The sequence below is a fragment of the Triticum urartu genome, chromosome 3A (genome assembly GCF_056163025.1).
Source record: "Triticum urartu cultivar PI428250 chromosome 3A, HENAU_Tu73, whole genome shotgun sequence".
Classification (NCBI taxonomy): Eukaryota; Viridiplantae; Streptophyta; class Magnoliopsida; order Poales; family Poaceae; genus Triticum; species Triticum urartu.
In genome coordinates this window covers 316,457,238-316,469,895 of record NC_141875.1, presented here as the reverse complement: position 1 = coordinate 316,469,895, position 12,658 = coordinate 316,457,238, and the positions used below count along the sequence as shown (strand labels likewise).

The 12,658-nt window shown below is 42.6% G+C and overlaps 1 pseudogene; it reads left to right on the top strand.

The window, feature by feature from the left end:
• LOC147979562 (uncharacterized) overlaps positions 1 to 12,397 on the top strand; it is a 35,292-nt pseudogene extending 22,895 nt beyond the window's left edge.
• Positions 12,398 to 12,658: the final 261 nt, after the last annotated feature.

The window sequence follows — 12,658 nt, the reverse complement described above, 5'->3', positions numbered from 1 at the left end:
AAACCGAGTTCTAATATTTTCATGCCTTTTACTTCTTGTGATAATGTTTTGGCTTTAGTTTTTATGAACTATGAAAGTTACTCATGTATACATGTGTCATACGTGCAAAAATCAAAGGAAGTTAAACTGGATGACATATACATATACAACATGTACACCTTGTCTCTTTTGTTAGCCACATTTCAGATTAAGCAACGCCGAGGACGGCTTTGTTTTCAAAAAGGGGAGGATGATGAGGACATAACTACCTTCGATACGACCAAAAATATTGCATACATGCATATTTGTCAGGTGATTTCTAATGCAAACTATTCAATAATCTATTTATGTTATCCGGAACAAAAATACTTCACACACTTTTGTGTTTTGTCTAATTGCAGGTGTATGGGACATTTGTATGATCCACATATAAAGATAAGGGAAAAGGAGAAGTTTATGTTGTGTTCAAAAAGTCCTCTCACGTCACTTTTGGGCCAAGAGAAGATAGAGTCCAAGTCTTTCACGTTCTGGATTCAGATTCGGACTGCACAGACATACCTGACTCAAAACGCCAACAACTTTTTCATACAGACTCCGAATTGGGTGATTCTTTTTTTGTTGGAAACTAGATTTCGTGCTCTTTCCAACCCAATTGGATTCACCTTCAAATTCGTCCGGAGCGTTGATTTACGGACGAAACAATCTGACGTTGCAGCAGAATCCGAGTCAAACTACAAGCCCAAAGGTGTTGCATCACCTCCACTTGGGCCCATGAGCCTTGTACGACCTAGGGTTAGTTTTAGGCTGCCTTGGGACGTCCTCCCACCTCCTTGGCCGCCACCCCTTGCTCCTATATAAGTAGATCCATCTAGTAGCTTTTTCCTTGGGATTTGTTTAGTTAAAAGTTAGCAATTGCAACTTCGTGTACTTCGTTTGTGTCCAACGACCAGACCAAGACCGCTTACGGATCCCCACCATTATCAATACCTCATATATATTTGCAATATTCAGATTGCTTTATCATATTCTTGCTTGTTCTTCGATTGCTTGCAGGAATAGACCTTCATGGTCAGGCTGACCGTGCTTCCGGCATCGTCAGTAACCTCAGGAGATTGGTTTAGCGATTGCTAAGGCGCAACGTCGTGCACGTTTGTAGTCGGATCGTCAAAGTCGTCTCCACCAAATCGATAGTTATCATCTGATGAGGACATCAATACCATTGTTACACCCACAGCCCCTACTGTTACATATACTGGACCAATTACTAGAGCTCGCGCACGCCAATTAAATTACCAGGTACTTTCGTTTCTTGGTAATGATTCTAATGTTCATGAGATTATGATGCTGCCTAAATTGGATACATTTGTTTTGCTTTCAAATGAAGGGTCTAGCTTGGAGAAGGATGAACATTGGAGCAAGAACACACATGAAGTTGATGGCATGCGCAAGGGGATCAAGAACGGAGTTACAAGTGATGATTTCAGGACTTTGAAGCCGCCATAAGGAGTGCATGAAGCCATGGACGAAATATACAAGATGCCACTTCATAATATTCGTCCATAGGCTATTCTAGGTGCTGCGTCACCTTATTAATGGGCCAGGCCCATGTAATTTCGAAATACTTAAGTATAGGCTATTTTTAGAGTCCGTATGTGTGGGGAAACAAGAGTTAGGGTTGGTTTCGGACCCCACCCTCAAGGGCCACGAAATTCCCCTCTCTTCCTCCATATATACAGCCCTTAGGGCGTCGTTTAGACTTTGGGTTTTGTTAGATTAAAAGTTCGCCATAGCTGCAACTTCACGTACTTCGTTTGTGTCCAACGACCAGACCAAGACGTCACAGAACCCCACCTTGATCAATAAAGCTTTCATCTTATATTCGCAATATCCAGATTGCAATCTCAGTTTCTTGCTTGTTCTTCGTTTGCTCGCAGGAAACAGGCCCTCGTGGTCAGGTTGATCGTGCTCCGGCGTGGTCAATAACCCCTCGGAAGTTGGTTTAGCGATTGCTAAGGCGCGACGTCTCGCACGTTCGTAGTCGGATCGTCAAGGTCGACTCCCACAGAAAACGATAGACACCATCTCATCGAAACATCGGGACACCTTTGCCTTTATCAAGTGGTATCAGATTTCCAGGTTGCTCGGTGAGATTTTACAGTTTTTCGTAGATTAGATCGAGTCTGTTCTTCATACCTACAGTCCACGAAAAAGCCACACAAAAAAAAAATTAGGGTTAGTTCATCATATCCGAACCAATCTGAGCCTTTGCATAATCTTTTTAGGGTTTTTGCTTTGTTGAATTTGCGGTTGCATCGTCGTGTCAAGTTGCTGGTCTTAGAGTCTAGTCTTTTAGATTTTCGAGTTCTGGTCACAAGTTGTCACGCCACCGCCGCACCATCATCATCGCCCATCTACCACTTTTGCTTATCCGCCACCGCTCTGAATCCACCATATATCCACCACCAATCCGAGTTCTTCTCATATTAGGTTTGTTCTTGAGATCAATCTCAATTCCGATTCGTGTTTCCTTGCCTGCGTAGGTCTCGGAAAAAAAAAAAGAGTCTGGAGACCCCCGGGCAGTTTCTAGGCCAAAATTTTCACGGGCAAAATTTTTTTTTCCCTATCCTATTTTTAGGCTTTTCTGAGTCTTTTGAGCCACGTGCCATCATAGTGATTTTTTGTCGCACTTTTTCGTCGTCGCTGCCCTGATTTCCGAAAAAAAAAGTGAAAAAAAAAATTTCGTGCCCATCCTATTAGTTTGACGAGGGAAGAGTTTTGAGACACTCGCTCCTCTTTTTTTTGCACGTAAATAAGAGAGTGTGCTTTTCCCTGATTTACGTGCAGCGCCGTGATTTTGTTAGTGATCTAGGCTCGCGTCTCTAGCACGGTCTAGCCTAGGACCAGCACAGTACCGTCGTTGAGCGTTTATTCAACTTTGCATCTCTGAATTGATTATTGCTGACCCTTTTTGCTACCATACTATAAGCCTTCCCAGCTCCACATACCTCTACGTCGTGCGTTTGACTCTCCCTGGCAATCGCTCTATCCAAGCTTTTGAGAGTTTTGACTACAACGGTTGCCGATCACCGCCTGCTGCTGGGTAAGAACTGGTAAGAATTTGAGATTTGCTTGACGGATTTGTGACACCCGCCACCACCACCTCTTGTTAGTATTCTGTAGGATCATATTCTTGTGTGTTTTCTATTGTTGCTAACCATGGCAGGATCACAAGCCGACGAGACTGACTGGGAGAACATGACGAATCAGGAGTTGCATGATAAATTTCAGCAAATGATGAATGGACAGGTGCAGGATGTGCTAAACAGATTTGAAGAGGCCATGGAGAAGATAGATGACATGGAGAAGACGTTCGAAACAAAGCTCGATAACAGGTTTAATGAATTGCTCGCGCGTCTTCCACCACCACCACCGGCTGCACCTAACGCACCTCTACAACAACAACAACGACGACTACCTACACATCGTGAAACAGCCCTCCGCCGAGCGAGCCGTCTCCCTCTTGCACCTGGCCAAACTGTTGGTGCTCCTGTTGCTACTTCTGTGGCTCCTGTTGCTGATGCGGAGGAGGATGATTTTGCTAGCGATTACGAGGATGAGGTTGATCAAAATCAGAACTACGTGCCACCACCAGCACAGCAACCATCAGGTCGTCCACATGCAAATAATGGCAATGGTAGGGCTCACCCTCAGGTACGAGATCATGACCATCTCCCTAAACTAAAATTGAATATTCCACCATTTGAGGGTAGATATGTTCCTGATATATATCTTACTTGGGAGTTAGAAACTGAACAACGATTTACATGTTTACAATATCCCGAGGAGAGACGTGTTCCTGCTGCTGTTTGTGCATTCACTAGTTTTGCATGTGTTTGGTGGTCTGAGCATTGTAGATTATATCCCATTCCTGCTACTTGGGCTGCTTTGAAAACTGCTATGCGTACTCGTTGGGTTCCACCATATTATCAACGTGAATTACTTCAAAAATTGCAGCGCTTAAGACAGGGAAAAAATTCTGTAGAAGAATATTATCAGGAATTACAAACTGGCATGATTAGATGTGGTATTGTTGAGGAGAATGAAGCTATGCTTGCACGTTTTATGGGTGGATTAAATAGAGAGATTCAGACGATTCTAGAGTATAAGGAGTATACTAATATCACTCGTTTATTCCATCTTGCTTGTAAAGCTGAACGTGAAGTGCAGGATCGACAGGCATTGGCGCGGACTAACTTTTCTGCAGGTCGACCTTCTTCATGGACACCACGTGCATCATCTACTTCCACACGTTCTGCTTCACCGGCGCCTCCGTCGGCTGCCACCTCCAACCGTGATACAATGAAGCAGGCACAATCACCACTATCTGCCAAGAGCACACCTTCTGGGCCTGCAAAGAGCTCTTCTTCATCCATGGCATCAACAGGGCAAACACATGATATTATTTGTCGACGTTGCAAGGGTGGAGGTCATTATGCGAGAGAATGCCCATCTAAGCGTGTGATGATTGTTACTGAGGATGGTGGGTATGAGTCCGCTAGTGACTATGATGAGGAGACTTTGGCTCTTATTACACGTGACGAACACGGTGGAGACGATTCTGATCATGAGACGCAATACATGGCTCCTGAAGATGCTGACAGGTATGAATGTTTAGTTGCTCAACGTGTTTTGAGTGTGCAGGTTACACAAGCTGAGCAAAATCAGAGGCATAATTTGTTCCATACAAAGGGAGTTGTGAAGGAACGTTCTGTTCGCGTGATCATAGATGGAGGGAGTTGCAACAACTTGGCTAGCATCGAGATGGTGGAGAAGCTATCTCTCACCACCAGACCACATCCACATCCTTACTACATCCAATGGTTCAACAACAGCGGCAAGGTTAAGGTAACACGTACTGTTCGTGTGCATTTTAGTATCTCTACATATGCTGATTATGTTGATTGTGATGTGGTACCGATGCAAGCATGTTCCTTATTACTTGGTAGACCATGGCAATTTGATAAAAATTCTATCCACCATGGTAGAAACAATCAGTATACTCTTGTTCATAAGGATAAAAATATTACTTTGCTTCCTATGACTCCTGATTCCATTTTGAAAGATGATATTAATAGAGCTAATAAAGCAAAACAGGAGAAAACTAAGAGTGAAAATCAGATTGTGGCAAAAGAATTTGAGCAACAAATGCAGCCTAATAATAATAAACAATCTAGTGTTGCTTCTGAAATTAAATTGAAAAGTGCATGTTTACTTGCCACCAAATCTGATATTGATGATCTAGATTTTAGCAAATCTGTTTGCTATGCTTTTGTGTGCAAAGAGGCATTATTTTCATTCGAGGACATGCCTTCCTCTTTGCCTCCTGCTGTCACTAACATTTTGCAGGAGTTCGCCGACGTCTTTCCACAAGACGTGCCACCGGGATTACCACCTATTCGCGGGATTGAGCATCAAATTGACTTAATTCCCGGTGCATCATTACCCAACCGGGCACCATACCGTACCAATCCAGAGGAGACGAAGGAGATTATGCGTCAAGTACAAGAATTGCTCGACAAAGGTTATATACGTGAATCCCTTAGTCCTTGTGCTGTTCCTATCATTTTAGTGCCGAAAAAGGATGGTACGTCGCGTATGTGCGTTGATTGTAGAGGCATTAATAATATTACTATTCGTTATCGTCATCCTATTCCTAGGCTAGATGATATGCTTGATGAATTGAGTGGCTCTACAATATTCTCCAAAGTTGATTTGCGTAGTGGTTACCATCAAATTCGTATGAAATTGGGAGATGAATGGAAAACAGCATTTAAAACTAAGTTTGGATTATATGAGTGGTTAGTCATGCCTTTTGGGTTAACTAATGCACCTAGTACTTTCATGAGGTTAATGAACGAAGTTTTACGTGCTTTCATTGGACGATTTGTGGTGGTTTACTTTGATGACATATTGATTTATAGCAAATCTTTGGAGGAACATTTGGAACATTTACGTGCTGTTTTTATTGCTCTACGTGATGCACGTTTGTTTGGTAACCTTGGAAAGTGCACCTTTTGCACCGACCGAGTATCTTTTCTTGGCTATGTTGTTACTCCACAGGGAATTGAAGTTGATAAAGCCAAGATTGAAGCTATTGAGAGTTGGCCGCAGCCCAAAACGGTCACACAAGTGAGGAGTTTCCTTGGCCTCGCTGGTTTCTATAGGCGTTTTGTGAGAGATTTCAGCACCATTGCTGCACCTCTCAACGAGCTTACAAAGAAGGATGTACCTTTTGTTTGGGGTACCGCACAGGAAGAAGCCTTCACGGTATTGAAAGGTAAGTTGACACATGCTCCTTTACTCCAACTTCCTAATTTCAATAAGACTTTTGAGCTTGAATGTGATGCTAGTGGAATTGGATTAGGAGGTGTGTTATTACAAGATGGGAAACCTGTTGCATACTTTTCTGAAAAATTGAGTGGGCCTAGTCTGCACTATTCTACTTATGATAAAGAATTATATGCTCTTGTTCGGACCTTAGAAACATGGCAACATTATTTATGGCCCAAGGAATTTGTTATACATTCTGATCATGAATCTTTGAAACACATTAAAAGTCAAGCAAAACTGAACCGTCGACATGCTAAATGGGTTGAATTCATTGAGACTTTCCCTTATGTGATTAAACACAAGAAGGGTAAAGAAAATGTTATTGCTGATGCCTTGTCTCGTCGTTATACTATGCTTTCACAACTTGACTTTAAAATATTTGGTTTGGAGACCATCAAGGATCAATATGTTAATGATGCTGAATTTAAAGATGTATTGCAGAATTGTAAGGAAGGGAGAACTTGGAACAAGTTCGTTCTTAACGATGGATTTGTGTTTCGTGCTAACAAGCTATGCATTCCAGCTAGCTCCGTTCGTCTTTTGTTGTTGCAGGAGGCGCATGGAGGAGGATTAATGGGACACTTTGGCGTCAAGAAGACGGAGGATATACTTGCTACACATTTCTTTTGGCCAAAGATGAGACGGGATGTTGAGCGTTTTGTTGCTCGCTGCACTACATGTCAAAGAGCTAAGTCACGACTCAATCCTCATGGTTTATATATGCCTTTGCCTGTACCTAGTGTTCCTTGGGAGGATATATCTATGGACTTTGTTTTAGGTTTACCTCGAACAAAGAAGGGGAGGGATAGCATATTTGTTGTCGTGGATAGGTTCTCGAAAATGGCACACTTTATACCATGTCATAAAAGCGATGATGCTGTTAATGTTGCTGATTTGTTCTTTCGTGAAATTATTCGCTTACATGGTGTGCCAAATACTATTGTTTCAGATCGTGATACTAAATTTCTTAGCCACTTTTGGAGATGTTTATGGGCTAAGTTGGGGACTAAGCTGCTTTTTAGTACTACTTGTCACCCCCAAACTGATGGACAAACTGAAGTAGTCAATAGAACATTGTCTACTATGCTTCGGGCTGTTTTGAAGAATAACAAGAAAATGTGGGAAGAATGCTTGCCTCATATTGAATTTGCTTATAATCGTTCATTGCATTCTACTACGAAGATGTGCCCTTTTGAAATTGTGTATGGTTTCCTACCTCGTGCACCTATTGATTTGTTGCCTCTTCCATCTTCGGAGAAGGTTAATTTTGATGCTAAAGAACGTTCTGAATTGATTTTAAAAATGCATGAGTTAACTAAGGAAAACATTGAGCGTATGAATGCTAAATATAAACTTGCTGGAGATAAGGGTAGAAAACATGTTGTGTTTGCACCTGGAGATCTTGTTTGGTTACATTTGCGTAAAGATAGATTTCCTAATCTGCGCAAATCAAAGCTAATGCCACGTGCTGATGGTCCTTTTAAGGTTTTAGAGAAAATAAATGATAATGCATATAAACTTGAGCTACCTGCAGATTTTGGGGTTAGTCCCACTTTTAATATTGCAGATTTGAAGCCTTATCTGGGTGAGGAAGATGAGCTTTCGTCGAGGACGACTTCATTTCAAGAAGGGGAGGATGATGAGGACATCAATACCATTGTTACACCCACAGCCCCTACTGTTACATATACTGGACCAATTACTAGAGCTCGCGCACGCCAATTAAATTACCAGGTACTTTCGTTTCTTGGTAATGATTCTAATGTTCATGAGATTATGATGCTGCCTAAATTGGATACATTTGTTTTGCTTTCAAATGAAGGGTCTAGCTTGGAGAAGGATGAACATTGGAGTAAGAACACGCATGAAGTTGATGGCATGCGCAAGGGGATCAAGAACGGAGTTACAAGTGATGATTTCAGGACTTTGAAGCCGCCATAAGGAGTGCATGAAGCCATGGACGAAATATACAAGATGCCACTTCATAATATTCGTCCATAGGCTATTCTAGGTGCTGCGTCACCTTATTAATGGGCCAGGCCCATGTAATTTCGAAATACTTAAGTATAGGCTATTTTTAGAGTCCGTATGTGTGGGGAAACAAGAGTTAGGGTTGGTTTCGGACCCCACCCTCAAGGGCCACGAAATTCCCCTCTCTTCCTCCATATATACAGCCCTTAGGGCGTCGTTTAGACTTTGGGTTTTGTTTAGATTAAAAGTTCGCCATAGCTGCAACTTCACGTACTTCGTTTGTGTCCAACGACCAGACCAAGACGTCACAGAACCCCACCTTGATCAATAAAGCTTTCATCTTATATTCGCAATATCCAGATTGCAATCTCAGTTTCTTGCTTGTTCTTCGTTTGCTCGCAGGAAACAGGCCCTCGTGGTCAGGTTGATCGTGCTCCGGCGTGGTCAATAACCCCTCGGAAGTTGGTTTAGCGATTGCTAAGGCGCGACGTCTCGCACGTTCGTAGTCGGATCGTCAAGGTCGACTCCCACAGAAAACGATAGACACCATCTCATCGAAACATCGGGACACCTTTGCCTTTATCATCATCTCATCGAAAGATCGGGACCCTCGCCTCTATCATTCCGCTGACTCGTCTATGATCGAGCTCTTGTATTCGAGCCCTCGAGGCCCCTGGCTTGTAATATGATGCTTGTATGACTTATTTTATTTGTAGAGTTGTATTGTGATATCTTCCCGTGAGTCCTTGATCTTGATCGTACACATTTGCGTGCATGATTAGTGTACGGCCAAATCGGGGGCGTCACAGCAACCCAATTTTATTTTTGTTCCTTGATTTTAGCTACTGTTTAGTAATAAATAATTTATCTAGCCTCTGTTATGATTGAGTTTTTATGTTTTAATTAGTGCTTGTGCCAAGTAGAACCTTTGGGAAGACTTTGGGAAAGTCTTTGCGATCCTGCTGTAAAAAACAGAAACTTTAGCGCTCACGATAATTGCTGCCATTTTTATTTGGAGAGTGCTATTTAGTTAATTCTTTTTGAAGATGATTAATAGATAAATTCCTCAGGTCCAGCAATTTAGTTTAGAATTTTTGGGGTTCCAGAAGTTGGAGTTAGTTACAGATTACTACAGACTTTTCTGTTTTTGACAGATTCTGTTTTCGATGTGTTGTTTGCTTATTTTGATGAATCTATGAGTAGTATTGGAGGGTATGAACCATAGATAAGTTGTAATACAGTAGATATTACACTAATATGAATTTAGAATGAGTTCACAACAGTACCTAAGTGGTGATTTATTTTCTTATACTAACGGAGCTTACGAGTTTTATGTTAAGTTTTGTGTTGTGAAGTTTTCAAGTTTTGGGTAAAGATTCGATGGACTATGGAATAAGGAGTGGCAAGAGCCTAAGCTTGGGGATGCCCAAGGCACCCCAAGGTAATATTCAAGGACAACCAAAAGCCTAAGCTTGGGGATGCCCTGGAAGGCCACTACAAGAAATATGCCAACTTGTGACCACCACTATTGGTCACTGAATGGTCACAAATTTCCATTTATGACCTTTTTGTGACCAAAAACATAAGGTCAAAAGCTGGCCATTGTAAACTGACTATAGCGACCTTTCTTCTGGAATGGTCGTAGACGTTTATGACCAAAATACGTCTACTGTGGCATTTTGGTCACTAGCAACCTCCCCGGGCCACGTAGGCATCCAGCGTGGCAATCTGATGTGGCACAAGATTCAGCCCGGTCCAATTCGATTTTCTACATGGGCCTAGCCCAACAATTCGGCCTTTTTACTGTATATTTTCTCTAGCTACATGGGTTATTTTTTCTAATAGTTTTGATTTCTACATTGGCCTGACCCAACAATTGGGCCTTTCGTTTTTGGGCCATGGCCTTTTTGGCTCAACAATTGCATTTCTTTTTTTAAGATAGATCCAATAGTCAGATGGGTTTGAGTGGGTCCCAATGGTCAGAGTCATGTTCTTCAAATTTTTATTTTCCAGTAAATAAAAACAAATATTTAAATCAGAACTGACTAAAAACATAAGTAATACTTCAACAACCAAATTTGGCACCTTACAATCAAACATACACCACGTTTATAATCGAACATACTTCACATCAGGTTTACAACCACCAAGAACACAACTAAATATCAAAATATAACTATCTATCAGAGTATAACTAGCTCCAATGAGCTAGAACTCAATGCTTCTTCACTTCTTGGAGACCTGCTTGACGTCAGGGTGCTTCTCCTGAGTGTTTCTTCCAGCCACATGCATGCCTCAAGATCTGCAAATGCTACCACGGAATGCCAGCAAAAAGTGTATTAGCCAGCTATAAGAAAAATGCAATGCTTCAAATTAGTTTCAATCAAGAGCCAACTCGGATCATTATGCAACAATGTTATTTTTAATCTGGACAAGCATTCCATATTTCGTATAGTAAATTGAATCATGTATGCTTGCTGGCATACAGGAATTGGACTACCGCAGATCCTTGGTTGGCATGTTTCACCAGCAAGATGACGCAATGAGAAACTCAAAAAAAAATTGCATGCTATGTACATCAAGTGAAAAGGAACAAGTTATATAGTAGCCTCAAGCAGAGCAAGTGTACAGCAACTTGATAAAAGAATGCTCAGTCATGGCTTTCGATTTCACAAGAAAAGAATGTGTAAGGTGCAATGTTGAGTACACTTTGTAATTCTATAATAATTTGTAGTGCACTGTGGCTAGAAGCCAGAGTACACTTGAAGCTACAAACTGTGCAACAAGCCTGAAACTCAAACAACAAGAAGCAGAGTTGAGTTCCTAGCCATCAGACAAGACTGAAACTCCCAGCATTTGCCTCTCAAATTTTTATATAGAGTGAAAATTCCCAGCAGGGTAGATAGACATATGCTACTGTTTAGAATTGCATTATAAATTGTGAGAAGTCTTCAAATACAGAGTCTTATGCAAGTTATTACAATCAGTATGATGTTGTCAAGGTCATCCAAGTACTTGCCCTTTCAGATGCATATATAGGTATATGTAGGAGAATAACATAGTACTAGTCGCACCTACTAGATGTATTTCAGAACGAGAGGTCAAAAATAGGTAAAAATACTGATGCAAGCTATGCTCTACAATAGAAGCATTCAGAGAGGTGAATGGAACACCATCTTTTCCTTTGAGGAGCAAACAAGGAATGACTGCATTCATAAAGTATAGATGGAAAAACGCAACATATGCCATGGAAATGTTGATCCAGTGACTTAAATTTCAGAGTAGATGGCAGGAAACTTGGCCTGCTTTCTATATGCAGTATGTGCCAAACTAGCATGTCACTAATACATAGACTTGATTGGAAACTGGGTCCTGAATGAGTGAATTTTACATATTCAGTTACCGCACGCAACCAATCAAGACCCTACAACTACAAGGTGTCATTTGTTCATCCTACCAAGAACAGATGAAGCATCTTTCCCTTTGATTAGCAGACAAGGCACGACTGCAACTCAAGCCATTGGAATGCAAATCCACTCCACTGGCATCACATCACATACTACAAATTTCAGAGGAAACAACCCATGTGCAGTAGTACGTGCTACAGCAGCCTACAGCCTAGTGAGAGGAGCAGCTACAGCCACATCTGATGTATACTCTACTCTCAGGAATCCATCCGGGGAAAATAAAATTAAACAACAAGAAGATGGATGGAGTGCGGCGGGTGGACAATCACCTTGAAGATGGGCGGCTTGAGGGGCTCGGAGCGGATCCTTCAGCAGAGAGCCGTCGAGGTCTTGAAGATTGTGGTGGGTCGCCATGGCCTGTACTACCTGCAGCTTCATCCCATCGCTGGTTCATCCCGTCGCTGTGGTGGATCCTACAGCAGATCCTGCAGCTTCATCCCGTCGCTGGTTGCCGTTCCTCCTGTACTACCTGCAGAGACAGAGACGGGGGTGCGAGGGAGGGGGAGATTGAAGGAGAAGAGGAGGAGGAGGATGAGAGGAGTGGATCTGACGATGGCCTGAGCTGCTGCCCGAGTGGATCTGGTGCTTGAGGTGGAGAGAGGAAGAGGTGAATCTCGTCGCGCGCGCCGGATCTCCCTGGGGCGACCCACAACCATCTGGCACGCCCACACCGCCGCCGTCAGTGTCGGAGCGACCACGCGCGCCCGTCGGGCCACCCACGCCGCCGCTGAGCAGCGCCATGGATCCGAGGGGAGAGGGCGCGGATTTGCTTTTCTTGGAGGAGGAAGGGGTGCCCGGTGGGCTGGTTGGTTTGGTTGGGTGGGTGAAGGGGAGGGGGAGAGGAGTAGGGC